This window comes from Monodelphis domestica, chromosome 2, assembly GCF_027887165.1.
Source record: "Monodelphis domestica isolate mMonDom1 chromosome 2, mMonDom1.pri, whole genome shotgun sequence".
In the NCBI taxonomy this organism is placed as follows: Eukaryota; Metazoa; Chordata; class Mammalia; order Didelphimorphia; family Didelphidae; genus Monodelphis; species Monodelphis domestica.
Genome location: NC_077228.1, coordinates 28,053,615 through 28,071,872, shown reverse-complemented (window position 1 = coordinate 28,071,872; position 18,258 = coordinate 28,053,615). Strand labels below are relative to the sequence as shown.

The 18,258-nt window shown below is 41.1% G+C and overlaps 2 pseudogenes; both read right to left on the bottom strand.

The window, feature by feature from the left end:
- Positions 1-15,030: 15,030 nt before the first annotated feature.
- Positions 15,031-16,707, bottom strand: LOC107651234 (transcription factor SPT20 homolog; annotated as a pseudogene).
- Positions 16,708-17,084: 377 nt separating this feature from the next.
- On the bottom strand, positions 17,085-18,016 carry LOC100619011 (transcription factor SPT20 homolog; annotated as a pseudogene).
- Between the last annotated feature and the right edge of the window lie 242 nt (positions 18,017-18,258).

Sequence of the window (18,258 nt, the reverse complement as noted above, 5' to 3'; positions counted from 1 at the left end):
GAAATATGTTTTGCATAATAATACATTTATAACCCAGATCAAATGCTTACCATCTCCAGGAAGGGGAAGGGAAGTGAGAGAGGGAGGAAGGGAGGGATGCAGGGAGGGAGAGAGGGAGACAATTTGGATCATATAAGTTCAGAAAACATGTGGAGAGGAGAGGAGAGAAGAGGAGAGGAGAGGAGAGGAGAGGAGAGGAGAGGAGAGGAGAGGAGAGGAGAGGAGAGGAGAGGAGAGGAGAGGAGAGGAGAGGAGAGGAGAGGAGAGGAGAGGAGAGGAGAGGAGAGGAGAGGGAAGGGGAGGGGAGGGGAGGGAGGGAGGAAGGAAGGAAGGAAGGAAGGAAGGAAGGAAGGAAGGAAGGAAGGAAGGAAGGAAGGAAGGAAGGAAGGAAGACAAAAGTTCTTGCCCTTAAGGAGACTATATTCTATAAAGAGACATTAGGTACATAAATAAATATATACAAAACATATACATGTAAGAAGATAGAGTTAATTACCTTCTACCCTAATTTGCAACCACAGAAAATGAGAGACAGATAACAATATTTTAAATTTAGCAAATAAGGGTTGGAGTTCTAATTAATATAAATCACTAATGCCTAGATACCTCAACTAAATCAAGCAAACAAGAATAAAATTTATATGTCAATAAATCCTCAATGAATTTGAAAAGATCATAAGGGATTTGGGTCATTGGATAGACAGGAATATCTTTTCATTGGTCATACCTCTTGGGCAACATATAAAAATCTTCAAGCTTGCAATGCAATTATACAGGACAATTCTGAGGGACTTATGAAAAAGGACACTATCTGCATCCAGAGAAAGATCTGTAGGAACAAAAATGCAGAAGAAATACATTTGCTTGATCACATGGTTCAATGGGGATATGACTGAAGATGTAGACTCTAAATGATCACTCTATGCAAATATTAATAATATGGAAATGGGTTTTACATATGTAAAACCCAGTTGAATTGCTTGTTGACTATGGGAGGGGGAGGGAGGAGAAGAGGGAAAAGTCATAAAATTCTAGATTTATAAAATATTTTCTTGTTTGAGAGTAATTTTAGGATAAGAAACTTGCTACCTCCCTGAATCAAGAAAGGGAACTGTTTGAAGAAGGCACCATGGAGATGCCTGCAGAAACCACACACTGCACCAAAAGATCCAGAATGAACTTTGGGATGTAGTAATTTGAACTGTGGGAGGTTGAATGCATTTATTTTGAATGTAAACTCTTATGCCAAAGGGGATGCCCCCTAATTGTTTTTTTGGTCAATGTGCCTAGTAATCATTGGTTCTGTTTTCTCTCTCTTTTATTTACCTCATCCCCAAATTATTGTAATTTCCCCTTAGAAAATGAAATATTGTATGTACCTCTAGTTCAAGATCTTTAGAGATATGTTGGTTATGTGTACTGATTCCCTGGGGAAACTAGGCATGTAAATCTGAGAGATTACTACATGCTTGTTTTCCAATGGAATCACAGGGGGGATTGTGTAATTAGAATAAGCTCCCCAGGACTCTAAATCCCAGCATCCCACTTTTGTTATCACAGTAAGTTCTTATGTTGGAGATAAAGTTTGTGTGTAGCTCTGCCCCTTTCTTTCTTCCCCCTCCCCACCACAAACAGGACTGAGAAAACTTTTCTTTACTCAGGCTTTTACTTTTTTCCTTTTATTTCTTCTACTTCAAGTGATTATGAACAAATCTTATAAAATCTAATACTTGGAGTTACCAGATATTAATTTTAATCTTACAGAAAAAGCATGAGTCATGTAACCATGGAAAAATGTTCTAAATTAATTAATTAAATAAATAGAAAGTTTAACACCTGCAAGCTTGTTTAGAACCAGTTATTTGAGTGGAAGAAGTTTCCAAATTTGGAAACTGAGGATCCCAGGCCCCTAAGAGGAAATTGCAAATGAAGAGGAGGAGAGAGACAGACAGACAGGCAGGCAGACAGACAGAGACAGAGAAACAGAAAGAAAGAGTCTCTTTCCTTACCCTTCTCCAGAGACATTGGACTAGTTAGCAGAGACAACAGACTAGTAGACGACAACTTATCTAGATAGTAGAAAGAGACATGCCAAGGACAAACAAAGTATCCTGAGAAAAGGCAACCATGCAAGCATAAGCCAGCGTGATTGTTAAATTTTTTATGTGAGCATTTACACCCTAGAAATCAGCAAAGCCAGGAGTTCGATATCTCCTAATAATTACTCTTGGAATCCAAGAGAGAAGTAGTTAGCTGTTGTCTTGTGAGTAAAAGTGCCCAGTTAGGGGAGTGGTCCTGGAGGCGATGCTATTTTTTCCTTAATTCCTTTACGAAAAATGGGGAAATTCCTTCATGAAACGAGGTGAGCCTAGTCACTTACTGAGGAAAATTACAGCTACATCCTGGGTAACAAATACAAATGGTTCAAGCTGCTGAGCTGAGTTCAAGGCCTAATTGAGCTACATCCAGAAGAGTACAAACACACACTCTCCCTGTGGAGACAGTTCCAGAGAAGAGCCCCATTCAAGGCAGGAAGCAGCTCCAGGACTTGAGATCTCTGGCATTTGGATTCCAAAGAGAACTCTGGCAGTCTAACATGGAGCTGCAGAGAAGAACAGACTCTGGTAACCCCAGAGATGCTCTGCCCACAGGGGAGCAGCTCCGGGGATGCCACTATGAGAGAAAGGTCCTACAGAACTAGAGGTGCCGCGTGTGTTCCCTACATTTCTGCCTTCTCCCCCATTGTACTCTAAATCCATGACATCATATGTATTTGTAGGAAAGTGTACCAAAGGCTTCACACGCCTGGGGCAGATACCCCCAAAGTCCCTGTTGGGTTTGAAGCCTGCCAGTTCCCCTCAGCCTGGTTTAGCCCACATGCTGAGATGATTTCCAGAGCTGTGGCTGATGTGCATGCTTGCCTGGAAGAAAGGATGGATGAAAACCATGTGTTCCAACTGTCATGGAGGCAGCAGAAACAGGTGCTGTGGAGCTCTTAGAGCTTGGTCAGACATCAACGATGTCAAGGTCACCCACTGCATCCCAGGCCATCGCCAGTCATCCTGACTTTTGTCCTGCCACTGGACTTCACTGACTCTGGAAGAAAGAAAGTGAGGCCAGCACTTTGCCTCACTGAAGTCCAACTTATGAAGATGGCCTTGCAGTACCAGATCTTACACTGTACTATAAAGTAGCAGTCATCAAAACAATATGGTACCGGCTAAGAGACAGAAAGGAGGATCAATGGAATAGCCTTGGGGTAAGTGACCTCAGCAAGACTGTCTATGATAAACCCAAAGATCCCAGCTTTGGGGACAAAAATTCACTATTTGACAAAAACTGCTGGGAAATTAGAAAACAGTATGGGAGAGATTAGGTTTAGATCAACATCTCACACCCTATACCAAGGTAAATTCAGAATGAGTGAATGACTTGAATATAAAGAAGGAAACTAAGTAAATTAGGTGAACATAGAATAGTATACCTGTTAGATCTTTGGGAAAGGAAAGATTTTAAGACCAAGCAAGAGTTAGAAAAAATTACAAAATGCAAAATAGATCATTTTGATTACATTAAATTAAAAAGGGTTTTTACAAACAAAACCAATGCAACCAAAATTAGAAGGGAAGCAACAAATTGGGGGAAAAAATCTTCATAACAAAAACCTCTGACAAAGGTCTAACTACTCAAATTTATAAGGAGCTAAATCAATTGTACAAAAAAATCAAGCCATTCCCCAATTGATAAATGGGCAAGAGACATGAATAGGCAATTTTCATATAAAGAAATCAAAACTATTAAAACTGAAATCCAGCTTATGCACCAGTCAAAAGACATCACCAGTGACATCATCTTGGTCCTCTTTGAGAACAAAAGACAACACCTCCACCATAGGCTTATGGGAGAATGTATTACAGCTATCTTTTTTGTAACTATGTTTTATAGCTGGGAGTAGTTTTATAACTGGCTTAGCAAATGCTATTGCTTTGATTAATTGTCTACTGACTATCAAGGGGAAGCCCACCAGTGGGAGCTCATAAATTCTAGTTTTAGCTGACACAAAGAACTTAGAGAACTTATATGAGTAGTCAACCCTCATCCCTGGAGGTCAATTTGCAAACCTGTGAATACCAAGTTAGGAAAATGGTCCTGAGGGGTGATATATATATATATATATATATATATATATATATATATATATATACATATATATAAAATAAATGCAAGGCAACGTGGGAAGGCATTTTGGAACCAAAGGAGATCAAGATAAGCCTTACATAGAGCTAATGTGGAAATGTGCTTTGCATGACTTCACCTGTATAATAAGTTTCCTATTACTTGCCTTTTCATGGATGGGAGAAGGGCTGGAGCCAAGAAAAGAATTTGGAATTATAAATTTAAAAAATAAATGTGAAGTATGTTTTAAAGAAAAGTCTTATGTACAAGGCAGTACTTAAATTAAGTTTTGAAGAAAGTCGGGAATTCTTAACACGTATGTCCTGGGTTATTCTGCAGAACCAGACCAAGACTGGGACTGAAGGGTCGTAGTGAGGTGGAATCCGCCCATGTCTCTTGTATGGCTCCTTTTTTGGGAGTTTTTTATGCTGCTCCCAGTCAATCCTGGAGTTATATTAGAAGCAATCAGAACTGGTTTTCTGTTGCTTGAGAGTCAGGCCAGACTCACTCAAGTCCCAACATTTCCTTCAGCAACAATATTTAAATGAATTTAAAACAGCTGATTCCCTGGCTCTAGCCTCACTTGGCAGCTCAGTAATCTGCACAGAGAACGTCTGGAAACATGCACTCGAACCTCAGAAGTCCCCTCCTTTGTTTAATTTAAAGCTCTGTGTTATCAAAATAAGTGTACTGTGACTGGTAGCCAAGATATCACCTGTCAGAGAGTGGAAATTCTGCCTCAGGGATCTGCATCTGAGAAATCTGGGGGGGAGATGGAAAAGGACAACTGAGGGGCTCAGGAGACATTGAGGTGGTGATGGGGGCGGTGGCGGGGTCGGGGGGCTGCTTAATTAACAAGAGCAGTCAAGAATCCCCAAACTAGAAAAGTCCAAGTCAAGTCCTATTTCACTCAGAGAGTCTTTGCCACCATCTTGAGAAGGAATCCTGAAAGGTTGAAATAAGCCCAGAGAAAGACAACTAAGACTCAGAGGAGACTGCAAGGCATGGTGGATGAAGAGCAATTCATTAGCCATTTATTAAGCACCTACTGTATGCACCACCCTGTGCTCAGATCTGGGAATAAAAAGATGAAAGAGGGCATAATATCTGACCTCCAGGCAGCTAAGTGATACACTGGACCTGGACTCAGGAAGACCTGAGGCCACTTCTGACCTCAGACACTTACTAGCTAGGTAACTCTGGGCAAGTCACTTAACCTCTGCCTCAGTTTCCTCAACAAAAAAGGCAGGATTTTAATAGCACCTCCCTCACAGTGTTATTGTAAGGATAAAATGAGGGAATATTTGCGTGACACATCATATAGTGCCTGGAACATAGTAGGTACTTTATTCATTTTATTATTTTTATAAATTATATTTATATATTATATATTATATATATTTATATGCTTTATAATTTATTGATGATATTAATATTTATTGAAATGCTTGAAATCCATTCCCACCAGAAACCAAGCAATTATTCACTAGGTGTTTGTTAAATGTTTTACTATGTGCCAGGCTCTATGTTGGGCACCAGAAATACAAATCTCTGTCTTTAAGGAGATTACATTATATTGGTGTCACTTGACAACATGTCAAAATAAATATAAAATGCTACCTCAGAACCATACAGATAGATCCAATAATTCCAGCTATACAAAAATGAGATGCCTAGAATAGATAATGGGTTTCTTGTCGCTGAAAGTTTTCCATCCATCAATGTCGAGATGTACATTTGTCAGGTTATGGTAGAGGTAGTTCTTGCCCAGATTCGGGGGTGTCTTGGTAAATGTTTAACAACCAGCTCTCCAAAGAGAATAAATTTAGCTACAGATCATCTTTTTAAAAGCTAAATTTATAGTGTTACCTTTTCCCATCACTTTCTTAAGCCCAATAATAAATCAAGTCCTGGTGGAGTTTGTTCATTTTAATTTTAATTTTTAATTTTAACAATGGGTTCTCCAGCTTTGTGCTCCCGTCCACTCAAACTGACTCAAAAGTCCATTGTTAAATTTTCAGTGTGAATATTTATTCTGAGCCTTCATCTACTGGATGCATAAATGGAACATTAAGTTTATTGTCATAACTCCTTTCCCCTCTTAGCCATGGGGTAAGCCAGTTAAACATCTCCTACAGCAACCTCATAAAGAGTAGCCTAGTCTGGAAACTGCTTGGTTCTGGGAAAGGTTTCAAGGGTACAGCCAAGCAGTAAATTATGTATTGCTTAAGGGTTGCTACATCTTGTCTTATTGCTTATATTGATTCCATGCCAAGGGTAAAATATTTTAACCAAGCACACCTGGCCATCACTGGTAGCGGAGAGGGGGATAGAAGAAGCGGAGGCTGGGGGGAGGATTGCCTCCATTCTTCCAGGATCCCATGACTAGGATTCAAGGAAAAATAATGAATTCAGGGAAGAGGCAGGGTTTGCCAGAGATATGAACTTGAGAGCTCATCCTGATTGAAAAAGTTCTACACTAGACCACGTCCTCTAGATGCCAAGTCACCAAGTCTGGAACTAGAAGAAAAAAGGTCATCCATATCCCGGGAAGAATAGAGAACTTGGCAATTCCCTAACCCTCTGCTAAGCAAGATGAAGCATCATAACACCACGGCGTGTGAGGGCCTGGACCAGTGTCTGTCTTCATTATCATCATCAATAATAATGTTATTAATTGTATTGCTGGTGGAGTTATGAATCAGACCCATTCTGAATGGCAACTTGGAACTGTGCCCAAAGGGCACTAAAAGACTGTTTGTCCTTTGATCCAGCCATAGCACTGCTGGGTTTGTACCCCAAAGAGATCATAAGGAAAAAGACCCGTACAAGAATATTCATAGCTGCACTCTTTGTGGTGGCCAAAAATGGGAAAGTGAGGGGATGCCCTTCAATTGGGGAATGGCTGAACAAATTGTGGTATCTGTTGGTGATGGAATACTATTGTGCTCAAAGGAATAATGAACTGTAGGGATTCCATGTGAACTGGAACGACCTCCAGGAAGTGATGAAGAGTGAGAGGAGCAGAACCAGGAGAACATTGTACACAGAGACACAATCGAACATAATGGGCATCTCTGCAAGCAGCATTGTAATGACCCAGGACAATTCTGAGGGACTTATGAGAAAGATGCTATCCATATCCAGAGCTGTGGGAGCAGAAATGCAGAAGAAAAACAACTGCTTGATCACATGGTTTGACGGGGATGTGATTGGGGATGTAGACTCTAAGCAATCACCCTAGTATAATTATCAATAATATGGAAATAGGTCTTGATCAATGACACATGTAAAACCCAGAGGAATTGCTTGTTGGCTATGGGAGGGGAGTGGGAGGGAAAGAACATGAATCATGGAATAATGGAAAATTTTTCTCAATTAATCAATTAAATAAAATTTTTAAAAATAATTATTATTTATATGGTTCCTTAAGATTTACAAAACATTGTACAAATATTATTTTATCTGATTCTCACAACAACCCCTGCATGGAAAATTGTCATCTTATTCCCCCTTTGATTCTCCAATTTTCTTCAGTATGGCTTTCAAAACTCTCTTTGTTGCCTACCATTTCCCTTGCCATTCTGAGCTTTGGCGCACCCAACACTATTTTAGAGGGCAATGCCATTCTTTTCTATGTATCCTCAGTTCCCTGCCCCTGCTTCCATTTTCCATGAAAGTCTTTTTTCAAATGTTGGTGGTTTCCTTGTGCATCCAAATCAATCTTTTTAGTTAGCTCTTCCTTTTCCTCCTCATTAGAATAATTTGTCTTTGTGTCAAAGAATTGAATTCTCGAGAGCTTATGTTCACATTGGAACCCTGTAGGGTCTTAGGTACCTACCTAAACTTTGAGAAACATCCTTGTATGGAAGAACGAACATGACTTGGAGTCTGAAAGATATAGGCTTCATTTCCATCTCTGACATTTCTAGCTGTGTGGCCTGCTCTTCTCCAGACAGAGATAGGAGCTATGTGGGATCCTGAAAGATGTTGTATCAAGGAGATGGCATTGTCTTTTTTCCTGGGAGAGCCTCAAGGACTCTGGTGAAGGTGGGGCTTGGAAACAGGGTGGAGATTTTGAACTGAGCTGCAGTAGAAAAGTGGTAGCTGTGACACATCCACCAGAAGGAATCAGGAATTCAGATTGGTGGCTTTTGGAGGTTGGGGGGAGTTTGAGGAAAGGATAGCGAGAAGAATGGAGAACCAGAGGAGGTGATGTTGAGGACATCCAAGTGGCCACTACCTTCATTCATCAAGAAACACAGAAGAGCTGTAAAAGGATCATGGAGAGGGGTAGGTAGGGAACACAGTGGATAGAACCTGGAGTAAAGAGGACCCAGGTTTAACTATGACCCAACACTTCTAGGTGTGTGATGCTGGACAAGTCACTTAACCCCAATTTCCTAGCCTTTGCCCTGCTATCTTAAAGTTGTTACTAGGTCAGAATATACGGGTGTTCAAAAACAACAACAAAAAAAAAACAAAAAAACAAAAAACATGGAGTATGTCCAAGCATTAGTGAACTGTCTGTCCCACAACTGAAAATTCAGTCCCACCCCCTTTCCATCTGAAAGGATAAATGTTCAAGTCTAGCATTTTCTGACCTTTTAAATGATTCACTTGCTGGCTAAACCTGGCATTCTATAGATAAAATAAGATTAATCATAATTGCTTTTGATCTATGTTTGTTCTTAATTATAATTAGAGGGACTGCAAAAGAGTGAGGGATAAAGTGGCTGGGACTGGCATAGAGAGGAAGATAAAGGTGTATATAATCCATCTATATGAAATTGTTCATTTTTTAATGTTAGCTGAGGGATCAAGCCATTATTATTTATAAACTTCTCAAAAGGCAGAACTAACCTGATCTGGGATTTTCCTTTGACCTGGGCTAAAACTGAGTTAAAAAGCCATTTGGGGACATCTGGATTATCTCATTCACTCATTCCTCCTCTTATCCCATTCCCATTGTCAATGTGAATTTTTGGATGACTCAGTTTACCTTTACTTTTGAGAAACCCCAGAACTAAGCACACCTATTTTGATTTGAATGTTAAGCACCTTTTTGTTTTGGAGGCTTCTCTATTGGTTGAAAATTTCCTCTCCAGAAGCCCAGCTCCTGAGTTTGTCCTTTATCTTTAATTTGTTGCAGCTGACCATTTTCTAATGTCATAGCAGTTGAGTGTTTAGAGGTTTATGCACCTGTTTGTAGTTAGTCTTTGTAGGCTTCCCAAAGGTAGAAAGAGACTCTCCGGTTCAGTATGTAAAAATGTAAAATTTATTATTATTTTAAATTAAATTTTAATTTTAAATTAAAAGTTTAAATTCCTTGAGAGAGAAATTTTAGATGAAGTAACATGTTACCTATCCAAATCCAGAAACTGAACTGTTTGGAGAAGACACCATGAAGATGCCTCCACAGACCACAAGCTGCACAAGAAAGATCAAGAATGAACTTTGGGTGTGGGGTTGAATGCATTTGTTTTGTATGTATACTCTTATGCCAAAGGGGACTGCCCCCTAACTGGCTTTTTGTCAATATGCCTAGTAATCATTGGTTTGGTTTGGTTTTTTTCCTCTTATCCTCAAATTATTGTAATCTTTAAGTTGATTATGTTTACATGATCCTTTTGGGGAAACTGGTTTCCCAATACGATCATGGGGGGAATGTAAAATGGAGAGTTGAACACTGGACTTCAATCCCCAGAAGTCCTTGGTACTTCCCAGAATTCCCTATAATCTCACCTGAGTCCCCACCTGGGCGAGAACACAATTAGTATTTAAACTGGCTGCAATGCCTACTTCGGCCTCTCTCTTCCTGTACTCAGAGATTGCAAGATGTAGTGGGTATGCTAATTCTGAATTGGCTAATCAGCCATGGGCATGTGGTTTTCTACTTTGTATTCTTAATTCTAATAATCCTTAATAAACCTCATAAAATATAATATTTCTATTGCTAGAAACTAATTTAACTTGGTCCCCTGCCCCCTTACACGGGGAGGCTAATTGTAGCCTAAGGAAAGATCACCCCCATTTTTTACCAGCTGGTGTTTGATTCCAAAGACAAAAGGGCAGCAACCAGCAGCCTGGGTCCTGGGGCTGGGCCTGGGGCGATGAACACAGTCCAAGAGTGGATGAATCCAGGCAGGAGTGGATAGCAGGCAAGTAGGCAATAGGAGCGAGCTGAGTCAAGAGACTTTGCTGAAAAGCCTTGGAGAAATGTGGCTTAGAAGAGTCATCTAGGCTATCTTTTTTTTTTTTAATTGAGAAGTTCTCATCCAATCTAGTGGTTGCCAAAACTATAAAAGTTAAATTAGTTTCTAGTAATAGAAATATTATATTTTATGAGGTTTATTAAGGATTATTAGAATTAAGAATACAGAGTAGAAAACCGCATGCCCATGGCTGATTAGCCAATTCAGAATCCCCGTGCTTAGCAAACCCACTACATCTTACAATCTCCGAGTACAGGAAAAGAGAGGCCGACGTAGGCTTTGCAGCCAGTTTAAATACAAATTGTGTTCTCGCCCAGGTGGGAACTCAGGTGAGATTATAGGGAATTCTGGGAAGTACCAAGGACTTCTGGGGATTGAAGTCCAGTGTTCAAATCTCCATTTTACAAGTATCACTTTGGAGTTGGCACTAAGAACTGTGTCTTCTCCCAGGAATATGGTTCTCAGAGCCTTTGGTTCTGTGTGGTGCCCATACTAATGAGCCTATCCCTTTATTCTGATTAAAAAGTAGGTTTTATGACTACTTGAAAGTTCTGTATTTATTTTCAAGTTAACACCGCACAGAGGAAGCTTCCAAGTGGAGTTGAATTGAGGAAATTGAAAAAAAAATGACCCCTTTCTCCTTCCTCCTGTCTCCAATTTCACCTCAAGGTAACCATTATTTCTACTTCAACAATAAGTTCCTTTTTATTAGTCAGGCTCTGTTCCAATTCCCAATATCACTCCTACTCCACACATTTTTAAGAATGAATGAAATTGGGGAACAGCTGGGTGTCTCGGTGGATTGAGAGCCAGGCCTAGAGATAGGAGGTCCTGGGTTCAAATTTGGCCACAGACACTTCCTAGCTGTGTGACCCTGGGCAAATCACTTGACCCCCATTGCCTAGCCCTTACCGCTCTTCTGCCTTAGAACCAATACACAGTATTGATCCTAAGACAGAAGGTACGGTTTTTAACAAAAAAAAGAAAGAAAGAAAGAAATGAATGAAATTAGCTTTAAGATAAATCAATAATATATCAGCTGCTCTGCTTTTGAAAGAGAGCTCCAGACGATATCCCATTTCTAGGTTATTCTTTCATTCCAAGTGTGGGCTCTGTTTCCAAAATTCTTCATTTATAAGAATAGAAGGACCTTCTGTTCAGGTGGTCTATAACCCCATGGCAGCAACTTTTCTTTCTCATTCCACTGACCCTCACCCAAATGTTCTCCACTGTACTTCTCTCCTCCAATTGGTGAATTTCCTCATATGAATGTGGTGAGGGGTGAGGGGTGATCAGAGGTGTCTGTTAATTAATTTGATTAAATTACTAAGATGGGCCTTTGTTTGAAATCTTCAATTATCCATCTCATTCTCTTTGTAGAAACAGAATTAAGGTTATAATACAGAATTGTAGATTTGGACATCCTAGTTTCACTTTAAGAGGACAAAAAACAGCTTTTAAAATCTCAATGGCCCCAAAATGATTGGGTTGGTTTGGAATTCTGGTGTGGGGAGGAGCCATATTTAATGCTTACAAAAGTGAACCAAGGGACTTGCTCAGCCTTCCCTTTTGTCTTCTTTCTGCCTTTTCCCTAAAACTTTCTTCTAGAGTGATTCTGAGAAGAAAGAAAGAAGGACTTCTTCCTATCTTGTGCAAGAGCACAATGGTTGCCTGTAGGAGTTGTATGAGCTCACCCTACATGGGCTAAGATGAGCATTTCTGGATGGACTTTTCTAGCCTAAAAGGTGGCAGTAACTAGGACAGTGCCAGAGTATCCTGAAAACACAGGAGCTCCATTTGTTTGTTGTCCTATCCAAGAGAATTTCACGGACAATATTTTCCTAAACCCAAGCTCACTAGTTACAGGAGGATAGACTTCATAGGGAGAATGATGCCAGAATCCAGCTATCTAGTCACAAATGAGATTTTCTGGCGACACTAGATTTAGGGCTTGCTTTGTGTTGAACTACAAATTCAAGAGTTCTCTCCAGAATAAAAGGGAAGTTTCTATGCCCAAAGAGCTATAGAATTGTGCATATCCTTTGATCTAGAAATACCACTAGTAGATCTGAATCCCAAAAAGATTTTTTAAAAAGGGATAAAGGGACTACTTGTACAAAAATATTTATAGAAGCCCATTTTGGGGGCAAAGAATAGGAAACTGAAGGGATGTCCATCAATTGGGGAATCAACAAATTGCGGTATATGATGGTGATGGAATACAAGTGTGCTATAAGAAATGAGGAACCTAATGATTTCAGAAAGAGCTGGAAAGACCTATGTGAACTGATGCAGAGTGAAATAAGAAGCACCAGAACACTGTATACAGTAACAACAATATTATATACAATGATCAACTGTGAAAGACTTAGCTACTATCAATGGTCCAAGACAATTCTGAGGGACTTAGGCCAAAAAATGCTATCCACCTCCAGAGAAAGAATTGTTGGGGTTGGAATGCAGGCCAAAGAATATGATTTTCTACCTTAGTTGATTTGTTTTTATTTGGGGGTTGGGGTTTTTTGTGATTATTCACTGTTTTGCATGATAATATATATATATATATATTTACATATAAAACTCAGATCGAATTACTTACCATATCTGGGAAGGATGAGGGAGACAATTTGGATCTTGTAACTTCAGAAAACTTATGTGGAAAACTGTTATTACATGTAATTGGTCAAATGAAATAAAAATTGAAAAAGGAAGTTCCTGAGGAGTGGAACTCTTGAAGACAGAGAAGAGGATCACCAACTGGAGGATCAGTAAGAGATGAAAGACACAATATGAGGGACCAGAAGACCAGTGTCACCATGAGTTATTTGGACAGTACAGGTCTTAGAGAAAGAGTTGCCTGTCCATTGGTTCCAAATTGTGTTTGCTTCCCAGAAGGTGTCAAAAACCACATGTGAAAGACTCATGTGTACAAAAATATTTAGAGCAGCTCTTTTTATGGTGGCAAAGAATTGAAAACTGTGGAGATGCCCATTAATTGGGCAATGACTGAACACTTTGTGGTATATGATTGTGATCGAATTCTCTTGTGCTCTAAGAAATGGTGAGAGGGCTGGTTTCAGAAAAAGACTAAGATGTGAACTGATGCAAAGTGAAGTAAGCAGAACCAAGAGAACATTGCCCACAGTAACAGCAATACCGCAACAATGATCAAATGAGAAAGATTTAGCTATGTTGATCAATACAAAGATCCAAGATAATTCAAAGGGACTCATGATGAAAAAGTCTCTCCAGAGAGAAAACTAACAGACTCTGAGTGCAGATTGAAGCATTTTTTTTTTCAAATTTACTTTTCTTGCTTCTCCTCCCCCAATATGGCTAATGTGGAAATATGTTTTGCATGACTTCATATGTATAATGGGCATCATATTTTTTACCTTCTCAATGGGTGGGGGAGAGAGTAGAAGCAAGTAGAGAATTTTGAACTGAAATATAAAAACTAACACCACCAGTAACATTGTACACATCTTGTGGAAGAGGGTACTGGAAAAGTTTTTGTGGAAAAGAGATTGGCAGGAACCCTGGCTGGAACCCCAAGTTTAGCTCCCTTCCAAGGGGTTTCCAACTAGATTGTGGTTCTAACTTGGTAGGTTTCTGCAATCGTGATGGAAAAGTGGGTCCCACAAGGGAGGGAGGAGAATTGTGTCGATTGGAACCCTCTGAATGCCTTACGTGTAGTTTCTATAGCTGTTCATCAATTCCTGGTGTCCTTTGCATTTTCTGTGGCACCAAGTAAAGGCTGTCTACCTATTTTGCTCTAGTTAAATCAAATGCTTTTATTGGACCTGGAGACTCTGTGACCCACATTTGTAAAACCATAGTCCAGTTATATTCAGTGACTCCCCAGAGTAACGCCTAACGGAGGACAGCATCAGTTTGTCATCATCATCATCACTTCATATGAAACTATGCATACATATGTTATCTTATTTGAGGCTCACGTCAAACCTGGGAGGTAGGTGCTATTTGTATCCTCATTTCACAAATGAAGAAACTGAGGCTGGGAGAGATTGAGTGACCGCTAGCCTGCGGGGAGACAAGACTTGAAATCACGCCCTTCCCAATTCAAGCCCATGATGAGTCAAAAGAGAGACTGACTTTGAGGAGTAGCTCCCAACTAGGACCCCAGAGCTTGGGAGAGGCACCGGCTACCTGAGTTGCACATTTATTTTCTATCCAAATTAGGTGTGTGACAATAGCCCAACCCCTTTTGCCCGTTCTTATTTTATTTGTAAAAATTGTATTTGTTCCAGTGCTCACAAATCTTTTATACTAAATAAATATCAATACTACATTTACAAAGCCCCCCCCCCCCCGAATTTCTTAGGCCACCTCATACTATATACAGTATTCCTTAATGGAAAAAATGCACAGCAAAACAACTGTTTTAAAAGGCTGTCTTTAGCACAGCAGATTTTCTTCCTATTATAAAGTTTTGCTATTTGGGGGGGGGGGGGAAGCTGTGACTTGAGAAAACCAACCCTGCGTTGTTAAATGAACTCCTTAATTTAAAAAAAAAAATTAACCCCAGAGTCGGATTCCCAGACTAACGCGATACTTCCGCCCCCACTCTAGCCATGTAAAATACAAAACAAAAGCAAGTGAAATAAAAACCCAGAAGGACCCTTTGATTCAAGGCTCTTTTTTTTTTTAAGAGAAAAAAAGAACTCCTAAATAATGAGAGACTCAGAGATGTGGAGTGAGTGGTTGGCGTGACTGGCTGCCTGTATGTTGATGCTGATGGAACTGAGCAGTTTGTGCTGCTGCCGCCGCCGCAGCCATTTGATGCTCTAAGAATCGTCCCTGCAGCTGCCTGGGACTGCATAAAGCTCCCAACTCCAGTCAGGTTAGAAACAGCAGCTTGGTGAGCCGACCGGCCGCATCCGGATCGGAACTCTGCTCTCCTGGCCACTGAAGACTCCGAGCCGTCGGGGGGCTGAGGCTGTAGCCGTGGAGGAGAGGGAGGGAGCTGCTGTTGCTGCCACTCCCATTTAAACCGGCCGGGGTCGCGGCGCCAGTATTCCGCCCGAGCCAGCGGGAGATTTGAACGGCTTAGCATTGCGCGTGCCCTCTACACTGAGGGTGTTCTAGGTCCGGCTGGGTTTGCCGTGCCTCGGGTAGACGCGGTTCCTGGGTGGCTCAGAGACATTGGCTGCTGAGCAAACCGGGTTAACAAAGTGGCCGGAAGGGTGAAGGGTGGGGTGGGGGGGGCGGGCACAGTGGGTAACAGGAGCTGAGCTCTGACCATCAGGACGGTTGGGATCGATGACGGGGATGGCGTAGGAGTCCCAGATCTTTGGGGTGAGACGGCAGGTGACTGCAGCGGAGAAAGCATGCGAACTTGACTAATGGTCCATGGAAGGTTTCCCAGAAAGCCCAGACTTTAGACGGCAGCCTCATTACTGTGGACTAAAAAGACCACCGGAAGAGCTACTTCCGGAACTCGAAGGAAGTTTATCGGGTGGAGGCCCAAGTTTTGCTCCCTTTCCCAACACTGATGGCTGAATCAATAAGCTCTCGGGGGTAATCTTTTTTTCTTGGATTTCCCGATCAGGGCTTGGTCTGATGCGTTTTCCAGATCTTTGTGGAGTAGTCGTGAAGGGCAGCTCGACTGTGCTACTTCCTTCTACTCCGCCATCTTGGCTGGTCGATAATTCCGTGTCTTTCCCTGGAGAAAGTTGCCAGAGAGAGCCTGATCCACTTGAGTTAGGGGGCATCTTCCCTGTTCGTTTGGCTTCAGTCGGAATCAACTCTTGGTATTGATAATGCTTCTTTCAGCCTCAGCCTTTGATCCAATAAGGTTGGTGTCGGGCTCTCAGTTTCGTCATCACTTCTCGAAGTCTGTTTGACAGTAATGAAGTGGATTGCCGAGTGACTGAAGACTGCTTAGCTTGTTTTCTGAAACTGATTACCAACTTCACTTTGGAACACAGAATCTTCTTTCATCTCATGTGCTGGCCAGGCAGTGGGCTGTGAGTCATCGGGTTTGATAGACTTTCCCCTTTAGCATACTCTCCCAGAGCTGCTTCTGAAGGTATAGTCAAATAGCAAGGATTCTGCTTCCGAATAGCCACACAATTTCCTGCTTTAGAAATGTTGAGGTCATACTGCTGGGCTGTTGTTCTCTCTTTTCTTTTCTGCAAGTAATCAAGTAACCTTAGCTGTGGAGGAGCTGTGGAGTGGGACACATCCTGCTGCCCATTCAGGGAACATCTGGAGTATCTCTTGAAACATCATTTCATTGGTCCAGTATTCATCTTTTGTTTCTGTTTGCAATACAAGTCACAGCTTTAGCTGGATCAAGACACAATGACTCTTACAAGAATATTCATAGCTGAGCTCTTTGTGGTGGCAAAAAATTGGAAAATGAGGGGATGCCCCTAAATTGGGGAATGGCTGAACACATTGTGGTATATGTTGGTGATGGAATACTATTGTGCTCAAAGGAATAATAAAGTGGAGGAATTCCATGGGAACTAAAACAACCTCCAGGAAGGGATGCAGAGCGAGAGGAGCAGAACCAGGAGAACATTGTACACAGAGACTGATACACTGTGGTACAGTAGAATGTAATGGACTTCTCCATTAGTGGCAATGCAGTGATCCTGAACAACTTGGAGAAATCTAAGAGAAAAACCACGATCCACATTCAGAGGAAAAACTGTGGGAGCAGAAATACAGAAGAAAAACAACTGCTTGATCACATGGATCAATGGGGATATGATTGGGGATATAGACTCTAAGCATCACCCTAGTGTAAATATCAATAATATGGAAATAGGTTTTGATCAATGACACATGTAAAACCCAGTGGAATTGCTTGTTGGCTATGGGAGGGGGTTAGGAGGAGGGGAGGGAAAGAACATGAATAATGGAATCATGGGAAAGTATTCTAAATTAATCAATTTTTTTTAAAGACACAATGGCTCTGCTGTGGCCAAGATAAGCTGGCTCTCAAGGAGAAGTTTGTCTTCCTGTGTCCATTTATGGTTGTCACTTATTATAGAAAACATCACAGATTAAAGTCTGCCTTGTTTGATGTAAGAGAATGCGTCTACTTTGATAACCTGGAGATTTCATATTCCCAGATTGCCTACAGTCATGAATTTCTGCGATGGCACACCTACAATGAAAAATATTAACCTGAGATTTTCCTAGGAGATCCACCAAAATAGGTGATAATTCTTCAGCCTCCAAGTATTCAAGCAGTCCTTCTTCATAAGGCAGGAGAATGGTTTCAGAATCAGATCCAGTCTTGCCCTTGAGCAACAAAGAATAGCCCTCATTTCCTGGGTGCAGGTTGACTACCAAACAGGAGAGTATTTCTGGCTAACAAGCTTCTAGCAAGTTCACATTTTGTCTCAGCTCCTGCTTTATCTCAGGCTCTTTCTCACATTCTTCTATATAGAAGTCATATAGCTTCTGAAATACAGATTTCCTTCCACTAGATAAATATTTCCATTTAGGAGGTCTCCGAAGGGCACTTTCAATGACATCCTCTGCACAGTCCAAAGCTAATTCTAAAGCTTGTTGCATTGAAGTATAAAAAATTATTCAATTTCAAGAGAAGAAAATAATGTATGTGTGTTGATGAAGCGTGGTGACAATCATATCCAAGATCGATTTCAAAGTACTGCCCCTGCAGTGGCTGGGACCTCATGACAGTGCTGTCAACTCCAGTCCTGGCAGGATGATCCACTCCAGTGAACCCAAGGCTCCCCCACCCCCCACTACCCCATCCCCACACCACCCAACCCAGCCCTGCCCTGCCCTGCCCTGCCCTGGCTGCCTGCCTGGCAGCCTATTCTGGTCTCCTTGCTTCTGATCCCTTTTGCCCATTCTTTATGTA